The sequence below is a fragment of the Parus major genome, chromosome 11 (genome assembly GCF_001522545.3).
Source record: "Parus major isolate Abel chromosome 11, Parus_major1.1, whole genome shotgun sequence".
Lineage (NCBI taxonomy): Eukaryota > Metazoa > Chordata > Aves > Passeriformes > Paridae > Parus > Parus major.
The window spans coordinates 15,137,818-15,162,575 of NC_031780.1; positions in this window are offsets into that span (position 1 = coordinate 15,137,818).

Below are 24,758 nucleotides of genomic sequence, written 5' to 3' on the forward strand. Positions count from 1 at the left end.
AAATTAGCCTGCCTTTCCCAAAACTTTGAGTAGGAGTTCAGGAATCTGGCTTTCAACTGTGTCCTATTTCCTGATTCCTGGATACAAGCCCTAAAGGACCGGAAACATCATAAAATTCTCATCACTTCCCTTCTCTGCTGTTCCTTGTGTACACAAACTCAGGATTTGGAACTAGCAGGAAGTTGCATCTACTCTTATTGTGCCTGTGAAGTGCCACGATAACCTGGCTGCTGTAAGTGCAAAATCTGAGAGAGGAGCATCTGATTGGTTTGAATTCTGTAAAACATAATCAGAAAGGACATTGCTACATCACTGAGTGCCTCGAGGACAGCAGGGGCCCAAAGACTGCTAAGCAATGCACAGAAAGCACAATAAAGCCCATTAAGCTTCAGGTGAAGGAGTCAAACAAGGTCTCTAACAACTGGCTGACAACCACAGTGGGCTCTTGCAATCAGATCAAAACCTGAGTATTCCATCCTCTGGAACAGAGCCCTTAATTCAGGGGATGAGGCAAAGTCCTGGCTGAGCCAGGACACAGGGCTCAGCAGATGATTGAGGGGGATATGTAATACCTTCATGTTGTAAAAATATAATTTTTGGTGTAAAATAGTATCATTATGTCTGTAGGAAATTAACCTTACTGCCTACAGTAGCACATGTGCTATTTCCCAGTATTAATGTCATGCCTGGGTGAATAAAAGGAACTGCAACATCTTCCAAAGCCTTAACAAAGGTGAGAAACAAGACAAAACACACACTATTTTCATCTAGGCAGCTAACATGGGCAGCCTCTATACTTGTCCTCCATGCAAGGCCATGGCAGAAAAAAAAAAAAAGAGAAAGGAAGAAAAGGCGAATTTTGGTAAATCTTCTAAAAGAGCTGTAAAGACATATGGAAAAGGAAGTCTGTGAGGGGAAAATACATCAGCATCTTGAGACACTTAGTGTATTAGGGAACTTGAGACAAATGATATTAAACAGCTTAATGTAATTCGTTCCCAAAGTTTAAGTGGAACTACCATTCAAACCCCTTATCCATAATAACAGGTACCATGACAGTGATTTGCAGTGATTTCTCAAATAAGTGCCATGTCCATCACAGAAATAGTCCTTGAGGACTTCATAAGGGTATTGATATTAACTTCCTTCAGCTGTAGTTCTTGCCCTAAGGGCAAATAACATAATTGCACAGCAACATACATTTGGGCTCAGCTTGCTCGTGCTCGGTTTGTTCAGTTCTGCACTTTCCTATTGTTTCATTGTACAAGATGTCATTGCACCACTTTGATAACATGTCTGAGAATATCAAAGGCCAAGGGAATTCTGTTATGTAAACACATCATTTATTACTATATACAGCAATGATTACCTGACATCAAAGCTCATCTAGGAGCATGCTGTGTGACTGTGGAGGAGGCCTCCCAGCTAAAAAGCCCTATCGATTGACAACAGTGTGGAGCAGAGACAGAGATGGGGAAGGGGGCTCCATCAATACCATCACCACAGCAAAGAATGAGTCTCCCATTCAACAGGACTGCAGTATGGATCCTGTCCCCATCTCCTCCAAAACTGCAGCGAAACCACAGCCATGGCTCTCTCAGGAGCCTTGGCAGACAGGGTAATAACTCTGCCTTGTTTATTAGGACAGAAATTTAAGACTGGAGGATGTAGCAGCCTGCAGTCCCAGCTCAGGCAAGGATGGATCTGTCTGTCACAATGTCCATCAGCTGTACCCAGGCAGAGAACTGCAGGATTTAGAGATCACAGAATCATACAATGTTAAAGGGTTAGAATGGACCTTAAAGGTCATCCGGTCCCAACCCCAATACCTCTCAGCAGAGCAGGCCTTATCCAGCCTGCCCATGTTGGGATACCCATATAAAACTTTCTCTTTGCCATACAGGCAACTGAGTTGAAAACAGTGGCCAGAAGACCACACAGAATTACCAAAATTACTATGGCAGTATCAGAAAGGACTACTCTGGAGCTTTAAGGGATAGTTAATAAAGAGCATTATTGTGTATTAAAAACATTAATCTACTTTTCTACATAATCAGATTCAAGTTCATTATCTTGACAGAGAGGAGAAATGTAAGTGATCTGCATTGGCCTAAAGGATTGGCAGGTGTACAGACAACTGCATTCTAAAGAAAGCTATATGAAATTACAAAAAGCTTCTCAGTGCATTTGAGTGGTACCTCAAGCAGGTACTCACCTGTACAGTTTGCATGTAGGTAAAGATAGGCAAATTTATCATCTCACCTTTGGCTCCTCAGCAATTCTCTTCAGATCCAAAATTTCTCTCACAAGTCAGAAGAATAAACTCTCCTGTGCCAATGAAGTGAATTCTCCTATCCCTGCCCTATTAATTTCCAACTATCAGGAGGAATAGCTCCTGTTTCACCAGACATTATGCTAAATTGAAAATCTCACTCCACAAGGGCAGGTGGAGACAACATCACTTAAAGTGAAATACATTTTTAAAAAGCCTTTGAAAACACAAAGAAAACATAAGTTTCATTTCTCTAAAAAGAACATACTGCAGAAAAAACCTCCACCTAAATATTTAAAAAATAAACCAATTCTGATTAGTAAAATTCGCTATAACTAAATATCCTGCTATCACAATGATGTCAGGTTTGTGTAAACAAAGGTACAGCTGAGCCAAAACACATCTTGAAAAAACTCTCAGTGCAATGAGAACTTTGAATTTGGGGCCTGGTAGGGTAAGAGGAAAATTCTACCCTGGTAGGGTAGGAAACAAGGAAGGCTCCAATACATGGGAAAAATATGTTCAGACTGCAGTCAGGAATTTTTTGGATGGGTTTCAAAGAGGGGCAGTAGAAAAGAGAGTTAAGGCAGGGGAACAATAAAGGTAGCTCAGATGACAGCAATAAAGGAAATGGGTGAGAATTCCAGCAAGAATAGAAAGCAAAATGTGGTATCTTCTGATATGAAGCACAGAAAAAGTGTTTGATGAAAAATTTCTTAAAAAAAATAAAAGGAAAAAAGAGGCAAATTTATAAAGCTTCAAGGATAGGACAGGGAGAGCTGCAGGGTGGAGGAGCAGCATTATTTGGTCCTTCTTGTGAGCAGAGCAAGCAAGCCTTGACTAAGCAAGAGGAGTGTCTTGCGAGATCTTCTAGTTATTTTCTCCTGTGGGCTTTTTGCATTGTGTGCTCTCAGCTCAATATGTGTATTGGCTGTTAGTGTGTTCTTGCTGTATTATTCTTAATTTCTGAAAGGGGCTGGTATTGGATTTTGGGTACCTAAGCCAAAACTGTAAGACAACATGAAATCTATATAGAAAGCAATAGAAAGAATCTCCAAAAACTCACTACTCTTTGGCCTTTTTCTTCAAGAGGAAGAAAACTCAGGCAAATAAATTCTCCTCATCTCAGCTGCAATTTCTTTCAAACATGTCCTTGATCACTTCCACCCTCTCATTTCTTTAGGCAGTGTGCAGGGACTGTCTTCATTGAGAATAGTTGATCTCTTCCCCTATGCATTCAGCAATGCTCCAGTAAGGTTACTAATATACAGGGTCTATGGGTCAGCTCAATAATGACATATTGCTGCTCAAAATATAAAAAAATTACAGTTCTCATAAAAGTAGAAATTTCAGATCTCCCAGAACAAGACCTCCCAGAAGGGATAAATTCTATTATTAGACTATGAGCTGGGATATAGACATTTTCACCAATATTTAAGGCCTGGCATTAGTCATCACATACAATCTGAGTAGGACTCTGGTGGAAGGGTAAATATGGCAATCTGTAACCTTTCCCTTTTTTGCCATAGTAAGCTCATTCCTCTCTAGAAAAGGCAGGAATTGCAATAGCTTTTGAGCCAGTATCTTTAAAGTATTAACATTTTTCTTCATAATGGGCTGAGTGTTCTAAAAAGAAGGCAAGGAAAATAAGGTAGAAGCAAAAGAGTATTGAGACAAAAGGGAGGAGAATACATATTTCTTAGATATATATCTATAGTAAGGTAATTTATGACACAAGCATGCAGAGATTGTAGAAGCTACCAGTATTCATCAGAACTGTGGCCTCTCAGTAAAGAAAACAAACAAACAAAACAACAAAGCAAACCCCAAATAACAACAACATTGGCTAAGAGGGTTCTGGAAATCAATGTACTCATCTAGCAGCAGGAAAAAGAGAAAAAAAAATCCTTAGCAAGGTACTAAAAATTTGTAGAGGATTGGGGTAGAGAGAAATTTTTCAGTGTAGTTACTTGGTATGTAAAGTTGTCACACCACTTGTAGACATTGATGCCTTGACATTTTTTCTCCAGTAGATGCCAGTTTACTAAACTAACTGCTGGTTTATCTCAAGTCACTCATACCAATGTGCCATAACAGTGAGATGTCCAGTATAATTAAATATCTCATCTAAATTACACCATGAGGAAGAAAATAGACAATAAGACACACCCTGAGTGATCCACCAAGAAAATACATAAGCTGGTTAGTATTTTCTTAATGTGGGAGAGTAAACATTGTTGTAAACAAACATGAGATGTGTTGTTAGAGAATATAAATAGAATTTATGGAATCGAACAACATGAGAAGAAATATTCTTCTATAATTAGGAAGTCATATTTTCATTCTTGATTAAAATAATGTGCTAACTTGCATCCATTGCTGCTGCTCAAATATGAAGTTTATGATGACTATTCACATCCTGCAGGTTATGGAAACTTAAGTTCAGCTCCACGTTTCTGGACAAGCAGTAGGCAGAGAAGAGCTATAAATGCATATTCTTTGTAAGGAAGAAATATCCAAACAGATGAGACTGTGCTGGCACAAAAGCAGCACCGTATTATTATGTTTTAAATATGCTAATGTGAATGTATAGTGTTACACTCAGTTGTAAAGGAATTTATTAGACTCAGTTTCTTAATGACTATAATCTACATTCAGAGTGAATCACTCTGAATCCATCCCATGTAAGTGTTTGTGAACTTCTGGTGACATCTCAGCAGCACAGATCACAGCATGTGGCCCCGCATGTTTATTTCCTGAGTGACCCATCAATTGATTCATCAGCTTCCTGGAGCACTCTTAGATTTCCAGGGAAGCTGCAGGATGGGATGCTGGAGCATCAAGAGTGCTGCTGGCCCTGTGAAAAAGAGTGATAATTGTAAATGCCACAGACTGTTCAAGATGGACTAAACCAAATAAGGAGCAATCTGGCTACCTGAATGTATTCTTTCCAGCAATCTCCTCCTGCTGTAAGACAGAAAATGTCCTGTGTCCTCTTTGGCAAATAAGCTTGTGTGAGCTGAAAAATTAACATTGTATAAAACAATAGAGAAAACATAGAAAAGCCATTGGGCCCAAATCACAGCAGTCAGCAGGAGTTTCCCTCAGATAGCAACACGCTTGGATCATGCCTTATAAAAGTGAATTTTTATTAAACTAATTATCTCAAGACCTTGAAAAGATGTAGAGCAGTCTTTGCTATTTTGTTTTCATTTTACTGGAAGCAGTAAATGAGAAACATTTCCCACACAGTTTATTGAATGTGTTTGTGCTTAGAGCTCAAAAAGGATATGCTGCAAGGTAACCAGGGCCTTTCATAAGATGTTATCAACCTTTTGGGAGCAAAAGTTAAGAGGAAGAAAAGAATCAGAGAAAGAGAGACAGAGGGACAGCAACTGGTGCACAGTTCTGTCATTAGTATAGATGGTGGCCAAGGAAAGCATCCCATGCAATTAACAATACACAGCTGTGGTCACACTAAGCCTCTCTTCTGTGCAGGAGCAGAAGTTTATACAGCTGCTACCAGCTACTCTGGAGTCACAAATGCAAACACATGATTGCATTATGTTTACAAATTTCCTGCAGAACCTTCTGCAATCGTATGGATTATATTACAGTCACTCAGAGCCTGATGACAAATTACTGTGGATTAATCTCTTCTTTAAAAATTTGTGGAGCTTTTAAGGAAGTGTACATAAAACAAGCTGCTAGTTGTTTTTTCACTGTTAATAATGATTCCTTTTAAAATCCAAAGTTTAGAAGTGTTGCAGGGCATGCTACTGGGCTTTCATTCATTAGACTAATAAAGCTCCATAAAGTTGACTGTTGCTGCCACAGGGTATTGCTCCTTTCTGACAGGTACAGTGGCAGGCACAAATTTTCTATCTCTGAATAGTATTATAGACACTATCAACTGAGACAAAGAGAGCAAAATGTATGACAATCGTTCAGTCTCACAGCAAAGAGATTTGTGGCTCTCTGCTAAGTATGCTTCCCAACAAACAGACAATGTTGTCCTAGGGCTACATGGAGGAGTTATATTTTCTTTGAAAATTCAAGGGCATTTGGTTTGTTTTCACTCCACTTGAATGATTGTTTTGTTTGTCAGTTACAGCTAAACAGGTGCGGGGTCCAGGCTTTTTATTTTTGCCAGCAAAATAGTGATCAACTGACCATTTGTTCTAGAACACTAACAATATAATTTGCAGTAAATACTTTAAATAAACATTTTTCTCAGGTCAGTTTTCAAAAATCCAATAAATATATGAAGAAATGAATGCAACTTCCTTTCCCTCACTCAGTACTGGCATTTCTAAAATGCTTTTCCCAGTGATAAAACAGAAAAACCTTGGGACCAGTCCAGTGAGAACAGGCAAATGTCCTTTTTCCTCTGAAGTTTAATCTGTGGCTTCTGAGCCAGAACACCCCTTTAGATGTCTCAATAAAGACAAACAAAAGGACACATTTTGTTAAAGATGTGCATTGTTAGGGGCAGATGATGGTTGTAGGATTTTGCAATCATGTTTCTCAGGCCTTGGACCATTCCTTGCATTGCTCCTAAGACTATTTCCCCCCTTGAAAACCCATGACAGCTCATCTGGGGTCTTTAACTGATGACTGTAACTACCACAGTGGCTTCTGGAAGAGGATGAAGTTCCAAGCCCCCAATCTGTTATAGTCCTTCACTACAGGGAGCTTTGCAAGTCAGAACCCTTGGCTGGGTGCAGTAGTGAATAAAAGGATGGTAAGCTGAGGCCAGTCTCCCCTCGCTGTGTCCCACTGAGGAAACAGATCTCTGTCAGGGCAGGACTTTTTCATCCTGCCTTTCTGTACAGCCTGTAAACTGAAATCCAGTAGTCCAGCAAAGAGAGAAGAGGCATGGGCTGCTTGCAGTAGATCACCCCAGCTGGATGGATACATGCTCTGTCTGACAAAGGAGTAAAGCATTTTAAATTGCTGTTTTTATTTGAAGAGATCACTATCAGTAGTTTGTTCATGAGAACTCCCTTACTGAGTCAGATCCAGCGTTATTCTATCTTGGTATCTCCTTTCCAAAACACTATTCAGGCAGATGTCTAAAAAAGTTTAAGAGCTGGACAAATATATATGACATTTTCTTATTAATTCTTCAAACCTTCAACTATTTTTAGCTTAGAGGATTTTGTAAGGCAGTTGTGATGCTATTTGTAACCCCCAATAGATTTTTCTTCCACATCTTTCAAGCCCTGCTTTAAGCCCACATAAACTTTTAGCACCCATGGAATCCTCTCACAAAGAATTTTACCATTTAACCGAATATTGATGCTACTACACTGTTTTTCTATTCATTTACCTGTCTCTAGCCTTGTTTGATGCCTCCAGCTCTTCTGCAGAAAAGATGGAGGTTAATTTCTCCCAGGTATTTTTTTCCAACTCTTACTTTATTCTTGAGATTTGAGTAATGGAAATTCATACAGTATTCAATATCTTTATGCTGCAGTGAGACTCAAATGACAAAAACTATCACAATTAGAGGGCAGAAATCCATAGAGCTGGAAATTCATCATTTCCTCTGTGAGCAGACTTCAATCCTCTCTGATTAAATCTAAATTACAATAACTCTGCAAACATCAAGGTTGTCCCAGCAGCTGACACTCTTTCCAGAAAAGAATTCTTCAGCCCACTGTTGTACTGAGATGCACTCTTTTAACTTTCAACACTGACCACTAAGGTCACTTCTAGATTATCCTGTTGTTGCAGAAACTAATTCTGTGTTCACTTATAATTCACTCTCCCTAAAATTATCCTCAAGCCTTCCAAAAGCTCCCATTCTTTGATTCAATTCACTGCTATTGGCACTAGAGCTGGGTTTGTCAGTAACTATATCGTGGTTTACTGCCAGCAGCTCCATTTATTATCCAGGCATAATCAAAAATTTTCTCAATTTTTTTTTTCCCACTGTTTTCATTGTATTTAGCTTTCAGGCTCGCCACATAATTTGAGATTCCAAGCTGGGGATTGGAATTCTACTAGGCAATGGCTGCTGTTACTAACATTCAGGGATTTCCCAAGTCTACTGCATTCAAAAAGGAACCACAAAATGGAACCACCAATGTTAAGAGAGGATACAAACTCCATGCTCTTGTTACTAAATTTCCAACATTTTTTTAACGAAACACAGAACTAATTGCAAAAACACTGAGTGGTGCAATTAAGCAAATAAATACAAGAGTCAAATGACAATGGATTCTTTACAAGATCAAAGAAAGAATAAAACCATAGTGTATTTCAAAGTTTGACTATTAAAATACATTTTCTAATAGTCATCATCAAGACACAGCACTAAACAAAGCTGCCACACTTAACCTCACTGAAACCATTAAAAAAGCCAAATAATTCATAAAAATGCAAACAAAGAGTTGCATTTCTATGTGACATTCACTTACAAGATGCTAGACATCAGTAGTAATAGCAAATATTAAAATCCCCTGAGAGAAGTACAAGTAAGAAAGCTGCCAAACTCTATCCCTGCACATACAGCAGTGCATGGGTGGGTTCCCTCACACCAAAGGAGCTCCTGGCAATGTCAGGAAAGCACATTTCTCTTTCATATGCAGATACAGGTATCTTCCTTCTGCCTTTTTGGGTGCTCAGGGACAGGTTCCTCTCCTTCCCACCACCAGTTCTTCATACACACTGAGTTTTAGACTGCAGGCTGCTCACACCAGCTAATTCAGATTAAACAGTGCTGGGAGTTATGGTTTCACTAAATTTTAATACATTTCCTGAGAAGCAGGTGTCCATCTTATGGAAAGGAGCTTCAGGTGGTTATAGGAAAGAATGATCACTCAAGGAAGATTGCATTTCTGCACAACCATTCTGATAGTCAAAACAGCCTAGAAAAATTTTATAGAAACCTCCCTAATCTTTGCTGAACACTTCTGTAATATGACCTGAGAACATTTAATGTGATCTCTTTAATATTTTTTCCTCTGCTGCAAGTAAGTTCCTAAGAACTAGCATCCCCTAAAAATACTGCAGTGACTCAGAAAAAAAAGTCAAAATGAACAAGAGGTACTTTATTGTCAAGAGGGTCATTTTAGGGACTAGCTGATCCATCTCTTGAGACAGAATGGTCCATGAGGTGGGATTCCAGCTCTCCAGTCTGGCCCCGTCGGAACTCTGGCAGTCTGAGGTAGCAGAGACTGTCACTGTTAATGCACCACCAGCCTTCTCTTTGTTGCTTCCTCAGACCCAAGGATTCACAAACCTATGTGGATGTTATGTCCACATTCTATTCATGTTACTCAAAAAATCTCTTCTAATAAATTACATACACTATGAGCCTAGCAAAAAGCACATCAGGCTCCCTTGCAGAATGAGCTTCTGTGGAGAACTGTGTCATGTTTGTGAATAAAGCAATTTCTTTCTTTTCTTTAGTGTCTGTGTTGGAAGAAATCACTGTGCTGATACAGTAGTTGAATTTCAATTTTAAATAAGGTGAATATTAACCCCAACCATAAGTAAGGAATGCATCTGATAAAACAATTATTTTTCCTTATGAATCACACGTAAAATACTCATTCTGAGTCACAAGGGAGTGTGCACTGCCCACATTCATATTCGTGAATCATGTTCTCATCTTCCAGCTTCAGCCAATGCTTTGTGATCTACCTCCCTCTCTAAGTGCCAAACTAATGAAGACCACTAAGGGAATTATTATGCTTTTTTTGGTTTTTTTGTTTGGTTTTTTCTTAGCAAGATTTCTACAATGTTCAGCTGGTAATATTTTTCTTGGAAAAAAATATAGTCAATTCAGCCCACCAAGTTTGTGTTCTGGATGGACAGAAGCCTTGGATGTGCTGATATCTTTTCTAGTGCCTTCCAGCCCAGACTTCTGCTCTCACTACCCTTGGGAGTCTTTGTGTAAAGTTGTTACAAGAGCCAGAACATCCCTGTGTGCTGTCCTTTGATGGAGTGGATGATAGCTACTGATTAAACTGCCTTCTTGAGCACCCTTCCACTACTGAATCCATTACTGAATGCATTTCAGCTATGCAGGAAATACAGAATATATGTATCATTGCATTCTTTCAAGATTTGAACTGCAGTGAAATTATTTGCATTGTTTTTGCATGAAAGAAATTTTACTTCTCAGCATGTTGCTGTCCATCACTACATATATGGCCACAAAGAAAAAGACTCAGGAGCTGAAGGGATGAATTACACAGGAGCAAAAATAATAATTACTCAAAAATAGTGACTTAGTTTCAAGATTTTTGGATGGTGATCTGTTTTGTTTTTTTTTTGTTGTTTTTTTTGAGATTGATTCAGTCATCTGTTTTAGGCTTTATAGCACTACCCATGGTACTTTCCACTGCCTTCTCCACAGTGCCTGCTCCATATGCTCAGGTGGATTGCTTTTTCCACCAATCTTCTATACTATTGCTCATATTTTTAAAAGATAGTGTTTATTCACTTGGCCTTGATCTAAATACTTTTCTCACCTACATTCAACCAACTTGCCAAAGATTTCTCCCCTCCCCCTTCAAGAAACAAGAGTGTTCTAGTGTTCTTTTTTATTAAAAAACAGGTATTTGTGCCATTTGGAAATTTAGGTGATAAGACAAAGCCCTAGAAAATAAACCAGGATAGATGGCTCCTATTTTCTTTTTTTCATTTCTCTTGATTTCCCATCTTTATTTTTGAGGGCATCTAAGAGAAAACACAGCAGGGGACCTTCTTATAACAGATTTTCTGCTCTGAAAATGATTGTGTCCCTGATATACTAAAATGAATTCAAGTAAAATATTTTGTCCCTCTCCATGATATTTTAGAAGTACCAGAGAGAAAACAGAAAAAGAGACTGGGATAATTCAACTGTATATATGTTTAGATCCTTGTCTTTCTCTAACCCTACCCAGTGCTGCATTTCTCTTTGCTTACTAAGAGAAAAACTCAGCCAAAAAAAGGAATGGAGCATATTGCCTTACTACACTAGGCTATATTTTTATAATTTTTTTTTTTTATTTTATAACATATCAGCAGGAATAATTGATGAGGACAGAAGTCAATGACATTGCAGGCTTTTTACCTGAGAAGGAATACAAAGGCTATTAATATTCCTGTATTTCATAGTAAAACACAGAACAATTAAATAATTTTTTGCAGTTCAGATGGTCTAGCTTATTATCAAATTTTAGCAAGACTTTTTTTCTGATTCCTTACATAATGTTTGTCAAGACCTAAAGTCTAAAGGACACTGGATGGCTGCTCAAGTACATATGAGCAGAGGGATTGGTTATCTCAGTAACATTTTGTATGACACTTTCTCCAGATCAGGTTTCCAAACATGATTTCCATTTGGCTGCTCACTTATATATTTTGCTTACCTGTATTTTCTTACAAAGGAATTTAATGCTACCTCCAAGGCTTTCTCTAAGGCTCTTGTCTTCATACCAAGTTACACTGGTTTAACTAAAGGTCAGATCTGAAACCAATTCAAGTAGGAAATGGATGATGTACTTATTTCACTTGAACAAGAACTATTTGGGCTCAGATCAAGTCAATTAGGAACAGGTTTAAATTAAGGGGAAACAAGCTGTTTTCAAAAGGCAATAATGATGTCCCTGGTGATTTGTCTAAGTGTAACAAAAATCTGTGCAAATCCATGTGCAATCCATAAATAAAAGCTCAAATGCCCTGGGAGAATCCTTCCCACCACAGCCTATGTATGAATAATCACGACTTTTAAGCTGCTGAACCATGCCTCTATCCCAAAAAGATCATTTGCCAAATATACCTTGCTGTTGCCTACATATATATATATAATATTTATATAAAATGTAACATGTAATATGAAATATGCAATATGTAATATGTAATATATAGTATACCAGACTGCTGCCTACAGTCTGCCAGTATTGCATCATTTTTATCTCATTGTGCAATGCTACAAGACTGTTAATGATGCCATATGAGGTTGCTGTCCAGAATTACAGTATCTCATGTATTGACTTCTTAGCCAAAAGATCTTAAATAATTATTCTGAACTCCTGACCGTGTAGCAGATTAAAGTGATGAAGACATGAAATATATGCTTTTGAGGTGTCTTGAAGGGGTGCTCAGCAGTAACATGCATCTGTTGGACTGGAAGTCCAATTTACATGTTGCAGAAAGGGATTGGATGTGTAATGAGATCTGATATCTCCATTGGTATAGGATAGTCATGGCTTTTAATAGATTATCCTAGTGTCCATATAGATATTTACAAAGACATTGATTTCCCACATTTTTGTCCCAGTGCTCCATCCTAGTCCCTAATGCTGATGGGCAGAACGAGAAGCCAACCCATCAATGCAGCATGGCAAAAACACTCCTCCAGTGACTTGGAGGCCCTGGCCCTGCTGCAGAGCCTGACAAAAACACATCTGACATCCCACTGCTCCTCAGATGGAATTGCTGCAGCCACTTGCAATCTTGTGATACTCACTACTTCTCCCAAGAAATATTAGAGGCTGGCTCATTTCTGACCATAAAGCTCCAAAAAAAAAACCAAAAACAAACCTCAGCTCCAAAGTCTTGGAAATTAGGAGGGGGAAGGGCAAGGAAGAGAAAAGAAAGCTACCTGAACATTGTGGTGCAGAAAAAGAACTCAGTTTGCAATCTAATGCCCCATTTTTAAAACTCTACATTAAAGATGGATATTAGCAGCATATACTTAGGTTCATATTTCTAAAATTTTGAAAGACCTGCATTCCTCTGATTTTGCCATTTCTAACCAACATAGTCATGAATTAGGCTCATTTTTTTCCTACCCATATTGACCACGATGCTGCATGGGAAATCAAGAGTAATTTCACACAATAGCGGGTTTTGTTTTGAGAACTTCACACATAAGACAACAAGCAGATTTTTATTTTCTAAAGGTTCTCATTCTGCTTTGGAAAAAAAAAAAACTTACAAAGAAAAGAAAAATAAAATATCCCATAAAACACATGGCAACAAAAAAATTAAGAGTATTATCCTTTCTGTGATGTTGAGTTTTCTTTTTATTTGCCACTCTGGCTGGCAGTAAATACTGTAGGAAAAAAATGCAAGCTGACAAAATAACAAAAACTATATAACTATATATAGTTTGCTATTTAATCAGCTTCAAAGAAAAAAAAAAAAGAGCAAAGCCAGATATTTCTCTTCAGAAGCAGCTGATTTCACTTAAAATGGAGAAAAAAAAAAGATCATTAGAAGTACAATGATCATTAGAAGATAATGAATGTGTTCTTCTCCTGCATTTGTAGAAAGACCCAAAGCACCTTTTCTTTCCACATTCTATATTACCGCTCCTCTCCAGACTTAGCTGAGAATATCCCCAAGTCTAATGGGTTAAATGCTTATTATACCACTGTCTTATTTGTAACATAAGGCACCTACTACAAGCCTACTCTTCATGCAAAATTGCCAATTTATAGCAATATTCCTTGTTTAGAAAACAAGGCTATCCAAACACTATAATTACAATATGCACCAGCAGGCATAACCCTGCATTAATGCACAGACTCCAGATACATTCGTCAAATAGAGTTTTTTTTCTCTTTGCCTTCTTCTCAGGGTACTTTTAAGTTCAGGGACAGAGAACATGTCTTCATTAGAAACATTAACATTCACAGGCTGTAGTAAATTTTGACAGTGAAAAGGTCTCTGTAACCTTTAGTTGTGCAGAAATTTACTTCCCAAGAAAATTACAGCTGGCACTGTCTTAATTAATGCTAGCTTTCTTTTCTGAAAATTGTGGGCTTGTCAGTAAAAAAGGCAGAAAAACCTGAGTTTAAAAGACTGGACACAAAAGACGCCTAGAAATAAAGCCCTGCAAAATTTCATAATATTGCTCTGTTTTTGTTCTACAGTAAGGAGATGAAAAGATCTAATTTGATTTTGCCAAATGGAGCAACATATATGTAATATAGAAATGATTTGCATTCTCTCTTTTGTCTTTGAGTTTTATCATGTAAAGAGCGCTTTTTAAGCCGTTCTGTTTTAAAAGCAATAGGTCAAATAAAATCTATATCTGCAGGGGGAGGGGAATAAGGTATGACTTCATTATTTTTTTTACCATTGCTTTAAATGCTCCTAGTAAATCATAGCCAACGGTAAGAAATGCAGCAGTGTTGTTCATGTGATTTTTAATCGCATGACATCTTCTTTTCCTCATTTCTAGAATTATTTTAGTATTAGTGTACAAATTTTGTCCTTAATAGTCACCTTCTACATCTCTCAGAGTTCTGTTTTGATGATATAGATACTTTTTCTTTGATCATTTATTTGCTGACTGAATTTTGATCATCATGCAGGGTTTTTTAATTGCTTGACAAGGAATTAAATATATACCCTACCTCCGAACAGCATTTTCTTACACACTGGTTGTATTATTGTTAAAAAGCAAATAGAATTTTTTTTTTTTTTTTCCTTAAATATAGAATGAGCAATAACATGCTTCTACATTATTTGTCACCAGAATCTCCTGGATATTGCTTATGCACTTCCTCGTACACTCTTTCAAAAGAGATTTACAACATTTTGTGTTTGGAATTACTGTGCAGTTCCCAGCTCCATCACTGGAAGCAATAAAGCTCCAGTTCCACATAAGATTCTTGCATACCAGGACATGACACCACTTTGGCACTACGTGAAGCACCAATACTGCGTGTCAGCTGTTCAAAACATTTTATGCAAGTTCCTACAAGCACTTTAAATTAAGGTGCCCTGTATAAATGGTTTATTCATGTTTATGAAATGATTAGTTGGTGCCACTACATCCTCTAATAACTTATTGTAAGGCATGTTATAAAATGCATCATCAATAAATGCTTAAAATGCTGCCACAGCAAGGTGATAAGCTGTTACAACAATATTTTAAGATGTAAGTATTGTTCAAATAGTTTGTCTGCTGTTTCAAAGCACACTCCCAAGTTTTTTTACAAGCACGTTATTGAAAGCTGTATAAATAATAAAATATTTATACAGATCACCTTAATTTAAAGTGTTACTGTGTTTCCATAACTTCAGTGGAGATGCCACATAGCCTGAACATGCTGGAAGGTACAGAAAGGCATCAGAATTGAAACATCCCTATCTTAGATGCAAATCTCTGTATTATCACCCTGAGACAGAGAAAAATCACAGCATTCCCCAGACACAGGATTTGTATTTTCAAGGCTTGAACCATTAACCATTTAAAGAGTTGTCATGAATAAGGGGAACGAAACTAAAAGCAGGCACCTAAAGTCTGAAGTCCTGAAAAAATGTCACACCCAAAACGTTTTGGCTGTTTATTGCACTTGGTAATGTTACTAAATAATAAAATCACAGTGTGGCTTATGGAGCCCATATGGGCAAATGCAGGATAAAGTCCTCTCTCAGCCACTTTCCATACTGGAAAACAAACAAGAATAACATTATGGACAAATGTAATAAAAGGAGTAGAGTCATGAAGCACACACTGACTGGGACATGAGCATTTATCTGCTCTCAGCTTAGCTGCAATGAGAAGGAAGACTTAAGGGATGCTCCAAAATGGAATGTAACCTCTGGAAGGGAAAGCCAAATTCCTTGCTTAAAAACAGTGCACTGACTGAAAGAGCGTAACGAGGGGGTCTAAGGACATACTTACATAAGAGATCAGTCAAATGTCCTTTGCTCATTCTCAAATTCACTGAACTACTTACAGAAGAGAGGAGACTGAAGAGAAGCACTTCATATTGGCTCAAACATTGGGAATTCCACTCCATTCTCTCAGATTCCCTGTGACCTTGGATCACTCTATGAACAGACTGAGACAGGCCTTATTCCAGCTGGAGGAAAGGCAGCCTAGCAGATACTCAGTAGGGCTAAGGAGATACAGCCAAAGGGAAAATCTGCCCCTGAAGGGAGAGAGGCAAAAGGAAAAGCCTACCCTTGAAAGAAGAAACCTGTCCTCTAAGGAAGGAAGGCCAAAGGGTGGTGAGACACAGAGCTAAGACACTGTGTAAGGACACAGGCTGGGTCATTAGGTCACACTAATGACCTAGGTCACACTTGCCCACCCTGCAGTGGTCAGAGCCTGGCGCAGTCATACACACTCACACAAACACACAGACAAATACACACACAATCACACACACACTCACAAACACACACACAAACACACACACACTCTCACACAAACACACACCCACTCACAAACACTCACACCCCATCACAGTGTGGCTCACAAGTGGTTCTGAGCTCAGGCAGCTCCTTGGAGGGGGGACATGCAAACACTGCTCTGCCCTTTCCACTGTCCCAGCTGCCCACTGAGAATATTCCAGCCCAAATTGCCTCCTACAGATTTAAACACACGGTGTTGAGCCCTGCCCCTGCCAGGATGTGCCTTGTTTTGGGCTCTGTGGATGACTTCAAGGACAGGTTTAGCTCCTAAAGGAATCAAAATAAAAGGCTCAGTACTGATGTTCTCTCTCTTCCTTTCCACAATAGTTGTTTCTCTTTGGACATGACTGATCATAAACTTAATAAACCACTGAATATTCATCTTTTAACACATTGGAGTACATAAAGGAACTCTTAGTAATTAGCATTTCTGAACTCGTACTCTGCAAATTTATTTCCTCAAATATTTTTTTTTTACATGATTTATTAAAAAATAAAGCCAAACACTTGGTTCTTAGATCCTGACCCTCTAACCACACACATATGTGATGTGCATGCAAAAACCCATCTCTTTCATGGGTTCTTTGAGAATTTGTAGTCTCAGCTTGTGGTTTATATTATATGAGTGTTTCTAGGTTTTTCAGTGCTGTCAGAATATTTTTTCTGTGTCTTTCTTGTCAATTTCCAAGAACCACAGAGATGTTTCTTCTAACATTTTTTTCATTTTCTAAGTTTAAACAATTTTCAGATATTTCCCAAAATTCTTGTGCAATGAGATCTTACTTAATTTCTAATAAATGCATAACATTATTTACATGGAAATTTATATGTGACTATTAGTATATAGTTTGATATACAATTTACTCATATGTTAGTTTAGGCTTTGTTACTTCACAAATTTTATTGAATGGCGTTTTTGAAATTTAGTGGCCTACAAAGTTACTCCCACAGACTATATTTGCCTCACACAGGTTTGGCTTTCCTTCACACATTTCTGCATCACAACCTGGCAGTGTGGAGCCTCCTGTTCCCCTCCCCATGGGCAGGGCATGGCCAGCAGTTGGTTTTTACTTGGTAGGCAGGATCCTGACACAGGGGAGAACACCCTTCTGATCTGTGTCCTGTAAAATGACAAAACCAATACCCATCTCTAGGCTCACATTTATGTCGTTTTCTGAGGCATGTCAGATGTTTACTATCTCTAAAGCAAAAAAAAAAATTGACTTATTAGCTTGTTCATCTGTTAGAAGCTCAAGAGTGAGATATGACAGCTGTGGATTGGTTTTACTCCCAGCAACCCCTGGCAGTTTGGCAGATGTTTCTAGACATTTTCTAGCCATTTTTTAGCCATTCTGATGCAAACTTAGGAGCTTTTTAAATTTTTCCAGTGGACTTCGGGTGAATACATTTATCTGAGTTCCTGTCAAATGTCTTCCTTACCCTCTGACTTAATTTAAAAATAATGTGAGATAGATGCGAGATATTTACTTATTCCTTCATTTATAAAGCATGGAATCATAGTGCATTATATATTTACCTGTTAATTGTTATATATCTACTTGAAAAGAACTATGAGTGGACTTTCAGACACCGTCATCTACCAATATTCATCACTAATACTTCATTTTATTCTTTTGTGCATGAGATACTTGAAAATACTTATCTCTGCCTTTCAAGGAAATCATAAATTTCTGGTGTGCATGCGCACTCTGCAATATCTTCTTGTTAAGCAGAGAGGGCCCTCAGGGCACAACAGCATGGTGTGGTATTTTTGTCTTTTGTTAACATGTGACACTTGTATTTGCCCCAAGATAATGTACAAATATGGTTTAGAGGTTTTCCTAACGATAATCATGATGTTTCGTCTTGCCCTTCTAATACTAAATTTAGTCTCCTGGCCTCCCCCCATGCACAGCCCTCTCCCCCCTCACTCGTGGTGAGTCTGACATTCAATTTGGAGACTAATGTCAGCAAGAAATCCATATGTACTCCTCATGGTAGTAGGCATATCCCTTCAAATTTATTTTTAGGTTTCAATGGAATGAAGTGATATTTTCTTCCCTCAGTCATTACCTTCATAGCATTTTCTACCTTTCAAATGTTTACAAAGGAGAAATGTATGTTTTCTTACTGAAAATATTTTTGTCTTCAAATTGAATGTACACTGGTATGCACAATGACATTTGTAAGATTTGTTTTACAGCTCTATAAAGGGGAATTTTTTGCAACAGAAGAGTAAAAATAAGTTTACATTTGGAGCATGGCAAAGCTCAAACCACAGATACTCCTAAGGTATTTAGAATTTCCAGAGCAATCTGTTCTTGGCCTGTTTCTAAATAAATATTCAATTCCTTCTAAACCAGTATACCATTTTGGTGTTTGAGACTAAGATAACCTAACCCATAACCTAAATAAAAATAATTCCACGTTGAGAGACCCGTTCAGCACATTTCTTTTAACATTTCTGAGCTAATACCAGTCTGAGATGGAAATAAATCATGCTTGGCCATCATTTTGATACCTTCAATCCAACATTTAACCACCAGTTGTTCACCACAGCCCTGAAAGTCTACGAAGGATGACACAGACCCACCCCTGTTCTGGAAATCTCAACACAAAATTCCAAGGATGGCTGTATCCCAGCCTGGCTTGTGTGTGCACTCTGCAGCCTCTAAATACACTGGCACCCGCTTTGGCTAAGTTTGACCCTCGTGTTCTGCTGGAGGTGCCAGTCATGGAGAGCTGCTGGCCAACACTTCCAAAAGCACCTAAAGAGTAAATAAAGAAACGATGCAATATCTTAAGTACTTGTTGGGGATACACATTGATTGCCTTGCTGCACCCCAATTATAGCAAACACAGAATTAAATTAGGAACCTGGGTCTGTACTCTATCTTTCTTTCCAGAACATGTTGGATAAACATCACAAAATCTTCATTCATCCAACTTAGAATGTTATGCAGATCATGGAAAAGCTGTTTTCATAATGGGCAAGAAAACCAGGAAAGCAGAAATCGAAGCTATGAGGATCTGTTCCACACAGCCTGACCTGCTGGTTGCAAAGGTTCTTTTGAAGCAACATTTCTGCTTGGTCTTTCTCAACTGCAAATGTTCAAAATTATCTTCTGAAGTTGATACAGAGAATCAGAATCTGAATTCTATTAAGCCTCACCTGTGCATTCACTGTGCAGAGCAGGGAGAAGGTTGTGGGTGGTGGCAGCTCCTTTATTCCCATCTCTGATCTGCTCCACTCATCTTCTGGGGAAGATCTCTGTGGGCTTCTGTCCCCTGGATCTGTTCCCACAGCTCCCAATCTCCTTCCCCATCTCCAGCAGAGAGGAGCTGATAGCCCTTAGCAAAAAGTAATACACCAACAATTATTATGTTCTGTGTTAGAAGCAAGACCTTTAAAAAATATTTTCTCACACACATATTGTTTTTAAAGCACAACATGATTTTTAGAACCTCTCATTATTTGTTTATTTTTAGCACATATCAAACCACAGCAGTTCTCCCTCCAGGCTATATTTGACAAAGTTACAGAGACTTTCCAGGCCACCTCAAAGCAGAGATTAATCCAAACAATTTAAACCTCTCACTGTTCCACAGGAGGATGGCATTCGATTGGATTATTTAGGGACGACAAAATGTTTTTGTTGATGAGAGAGATGAAATCCTCAGAGAGGGAAATCAATCTTATGTAGAGACCCTGGAGCATTGATCTTGGTGTACATTGACAATTTCTGGTTGTTTAGCTATTTGGAATGACCGCACAACATGATCAAGTTGTTATAGTTTTAAGGTTTTGGTATTTATTGGCAACCCCAGTGCTCATATGATTAATCACACATTCAGAGTGTGAGCTCAGTAGAAATTGACTACAACGCAGCAGAAACAAAGTTTTCAGTTATCATTGTGTAATAAATTGAAGCTCTATCCCTAAGCTGATTTGTCTTCACGTTTCCAATTTGCCTTGTTAAAAGCATTGTTTATACAGTAGTTAGCAAAAATGCAAGTAATTACACACAGAATTCATTCTAAGCAATTCTGTATTTTTTTTTACTCTTTATCGGTTTTCTATCTTCATTATCCAATATTTTGTTGTACCTAAGCAGAAACCCCATTCAATAAAAATCAAAAAAGAGTCAGGTCCATGGAATGAGGACTTCCTTGTATTGAGGACAGCATTTCCTAGATATAATGCTACAAGACAAGGCTTTCAGAACAAACTAATCCAAATGCAAGCATCCTTTAATAAACCACTTTTCTCTTTGTACTTGAACTCTCTGGTGCTTCCCAGTGAGAAGCAGAACAGAAAGACAAACAGTTTGGTTTATATGTTATATTTCATTTCCTGAGATATTATTTATTCAGAAGGAACATTCTTTCAAACACAGCAAGAGTTTTAGATACACATTTCACATTGTAGGAATATCTTTCTCTCTTACCAGAAAAAAAACAAAAACACAAAAGAAACAAAAATCAAATAAAACAAAGAAAACCTATAACTGGAAATTGGGGAGCATTTTGGGGAATAAAAAAAAATATCTAAGAGAATATATTTAAAATATATTTTCCAGTTCCAGGTAGGGAAAAGTATGGAATCTATGAAGGAAGGAGGTGCTCTAGCCTTGGTGTAGTGGTAGAGACTTGTGCTGGCAAAGACTGATAATACTTTATAGCCTTTCCCTGGGATCTCACTGTAACCTCGAAGCAAGCAGTTGCTAGGATGTACTTGCTAAAGATAAGAGCAAAATTGTGGAACTGAAAGGGGAAACCCTGTAAGGCTGGCCTTGTGCTTCCCTGGAGAGGCTTACATACTCATAATGTACAGAAACTATAACCAGATCAGGAGAGACCTAATTACAGAGCTCAGAGATGTTAATGACACACAGAAATTTACATGCAGCTGAAAATATGAATATCTCTAAGCCAGCAGTCTCATCTCCACAGGGCTGACTTCAGAACCTATGTTTTATAATCTGGGAGCCTTCTTTTCTTTAAGGTGGAGCCTTTTAAGTAGTCAAAACCATCTATTTTTTAAGTGAACAACACTAACAATAAGCTGCCATAAAATTGTATTGACTAAGATATTTTTTTCTGTTTGTAATTCCTCCTCTTATGCTCTGTCTGAATAGGGCTTGCAACAATAATTCCTCACATTTATCTTTCCATCTTTCACTTTCAAAATCCTATCTTTGATTTGGACACAGCAATCTTCAAAACAATGAATACCCTTTTAATTTACTCAGACCTTTAAAGAAAAAAATACTGAATTATTTTTCTTAGAGTTCTTATTAGGTACAAAGAAGGATTTTATTTTTATGCTTATATTTATTTATTTTATCAATTTGTGTGACACTGTGGTTGTGTAGTTGACTGACTTCCACGTTCCTTGTTTCTCTTTAGCTTCAGGGAAACATCCCCTATATCTTTACCTGCAGTGGAGATAAGGAGTTGTCACAGCTGCTGTCCATGCAGTCCTCAAACCAGAGAGTACTGCAATAAATCCTATTTTATTTTATGGACAAATAAATGCTGAGGTAAAATATTCGAGGATCGTTGCTTGAATACTTGCCATAGCAGCGCTACTGTAATAACCACCATGACATTAATTTACTGCAATGTGCCGTAGGAAGAAGGAAGAAGGAGGGAGAAGGGCATTAAAAGAGAAAAATTACTATCCTTTGGATTTATTGGGATTGGCCTTCCTCATTTTCAGCCATCATTAGTTGATTAGGTGCTGATGACAGTATGGACAAGCGTGCTAGAATAGTTGGCTAAGAAAGCCCTGAAGGTACTCTGTTAATTGAGATGATGTTCATATTGTACTTACTGAACATAACTGCAGACAGTGAAATAAGAGCTTAGTGTTGTGTAACAGACCACAGGAACAGTCACTCATTATCAGACTGTAAAGGGGTGAAAACACTGCATATGGGCTACATATTAAAATATTATTTTAATATAGTTCATATTAAAACACAGAGAAGACTATTGTGAGAAACTGTAGTTTATCCACCTTTCTGGGAGGCGTTGGGAAACCTGTCTAATGCTGTTCCACGGTTCCATTAGGGAAACATTATGGTACCAAAGGAACTGACAATTTGCTTATGCCTTCATCTCACAAGAGCTATGCACCTGAACATTATGGAACAGCCAGATTTGCTTACCCACTAGAAACTTAAATGTTACTGATACTCTTTTAGTAATTATATTCCATATACCTAAAATTTTAAGGTAATTTGGAGAAAATGGCAAAGAAATGCTACTCTATTTCTCTTTTAATCTTGTTTGTGAAAATTCAGCATTATACATGAAAAGAGAAATGTGCAACCTCTGAACAGAGCCTGAGATGCAATAGATACACGAAATCAACTAAATTTTGGTAACAATTGTAATGCTATTAACAATGACACCATAATGTTAAATATTTCAATATGGACATTAGCCTGCCCATTGCTACGGCCAGGGTGAATTTCAAACTTGGTGCGTAGTCAGTCACACAAAAAACCCCTCTAAAAGCTTCAGAATGCAAAAGATAGCAATTTAAAGGATCCTTTGAATATTTAGACAAATCCACAACTTTTTTCCAAACCAATAGTCCTCTGAACATATTATCCTCAGAGCAAAATTATCTCTGTTCTTGAAGCACTGTGCTCTTAATGCTCAAACTTTAAGAAACTCTGAAAAGTGAGAAAATTAAATCTGGCCATTAGAGTGCCCATATTGAACACATCCAATTAAAGGTAACAAGTCTTCAACAACATCAGAAACAGCTCACAGTCCACAGAACTATGAAAATTCAGAAAACATTGCTTAGTCATAACGACATATTGTTCCTACTCATGAAGCTTTCCTATCAGCTGTGTTAAAGATAAATATTAGTATTTACTAACCTACAATGGTAGAGATCACCAAGGCCCAGTTGGTAAACACTCAGCTCATGAGATGGTGGGTGACAAAACAGCTCTTCCTGACCCAAACAGAAACTCATTTCTTTTGGTCATTCATGACTCAGAAATTTCATTTTGTAAGATATGTTAACAATATCTACACTAGAAATATTCAGGAGTCTGGGTCAAAAACCAACACAGAAGTTGAGGCTGTGCCTACTATGAGAAATGTACAATGGACCTGAGGATTTAAAACCCCATCTTTTTTGACTTAGCTAGTATTTCAAGTGCATTAATTCACAGTCAAATGAGAAATTCCCCATACAATTGGCCATCCATGCTCACAGATATTGTTGGCATCACTAATCTCTAGCCCAGTTTTGTTATGGGATGTCATTAGCATTCGAGGGCTTCTTCTGCCATCAGATTCTTCTAAGAGTAAATATGGTTCTATCTTTCATGTCCAGTGAGATAATAAATGCCTCCTTCTTTCAAACAATATCTGTTGTGACTTTGGCATTCAGCTCAGGGGAAGGGGAGTAGCGATTGACCACATTATTGGATATCTAGATACAACATGGCAACATCGTCAGCAAAAGGCTTTGAAACTCTAGCAAATAGACTGAGGTAGCCACAAGAAAAATGAAGAATATTTGAAGAGTCAAGATAAGGGATCAAGATATCAGAAAGAAACAGGATCAGAGACATGCAATACTCTCAAAAATGTTAGCACAAAAACATTCCCTTTAAGATACTCATCCAAGAAAACTCTAACAGGATCAGGCTTTTATAGTTCATGTTGTCTGTCTGTTTCTAAAATCATTGTGATTGTGGATTCATGTATTACTGTCATGGCAGTGACAGAGAACAGATCTGTTTAAAGTGTGCTTTACCAAGGCCTGTCAACATTTGAACTAGAAGAGTGATAGATTTGACAGGTTTGGGAGATACTGTTTCCTGCCACTACCCGGGAGGGCTGACACCAGAAGCAGAAATACGCCAGGCCCAAGCACTGAAGTTTTCACCACGTCTTGCTGCTGGCCAGGCACAGCGATGTTGCATAACTAAAGACAGGAAAATAATTAATGTTTAATGTGTAAATCAATCCCAGTGGAGACCAGTTGTTATCTGCAGAGTGGGAAAGCACAGAATGAGGTGGAGCGACACACAGGATACTAGTGCTTATGACAATGCCACAAAATTGGTGGAGACAAGACAAGGAGTATGAAGGCTGTGCAAGTTTTATCTTTGTTACCAAATGCAATGCACTGCTGTGAAATAAGGACAAATAGGGTAGCAGCAGGAAATTCTCCACAAATTATGATATCTTAATTTTGTAGAATTTAAATTTAAATTTAAATTTTAAATTACAACATTGCTTGTAAACAAAGACTAAAATATTTTTTCTCTCACCTCAAATATAGAAAATC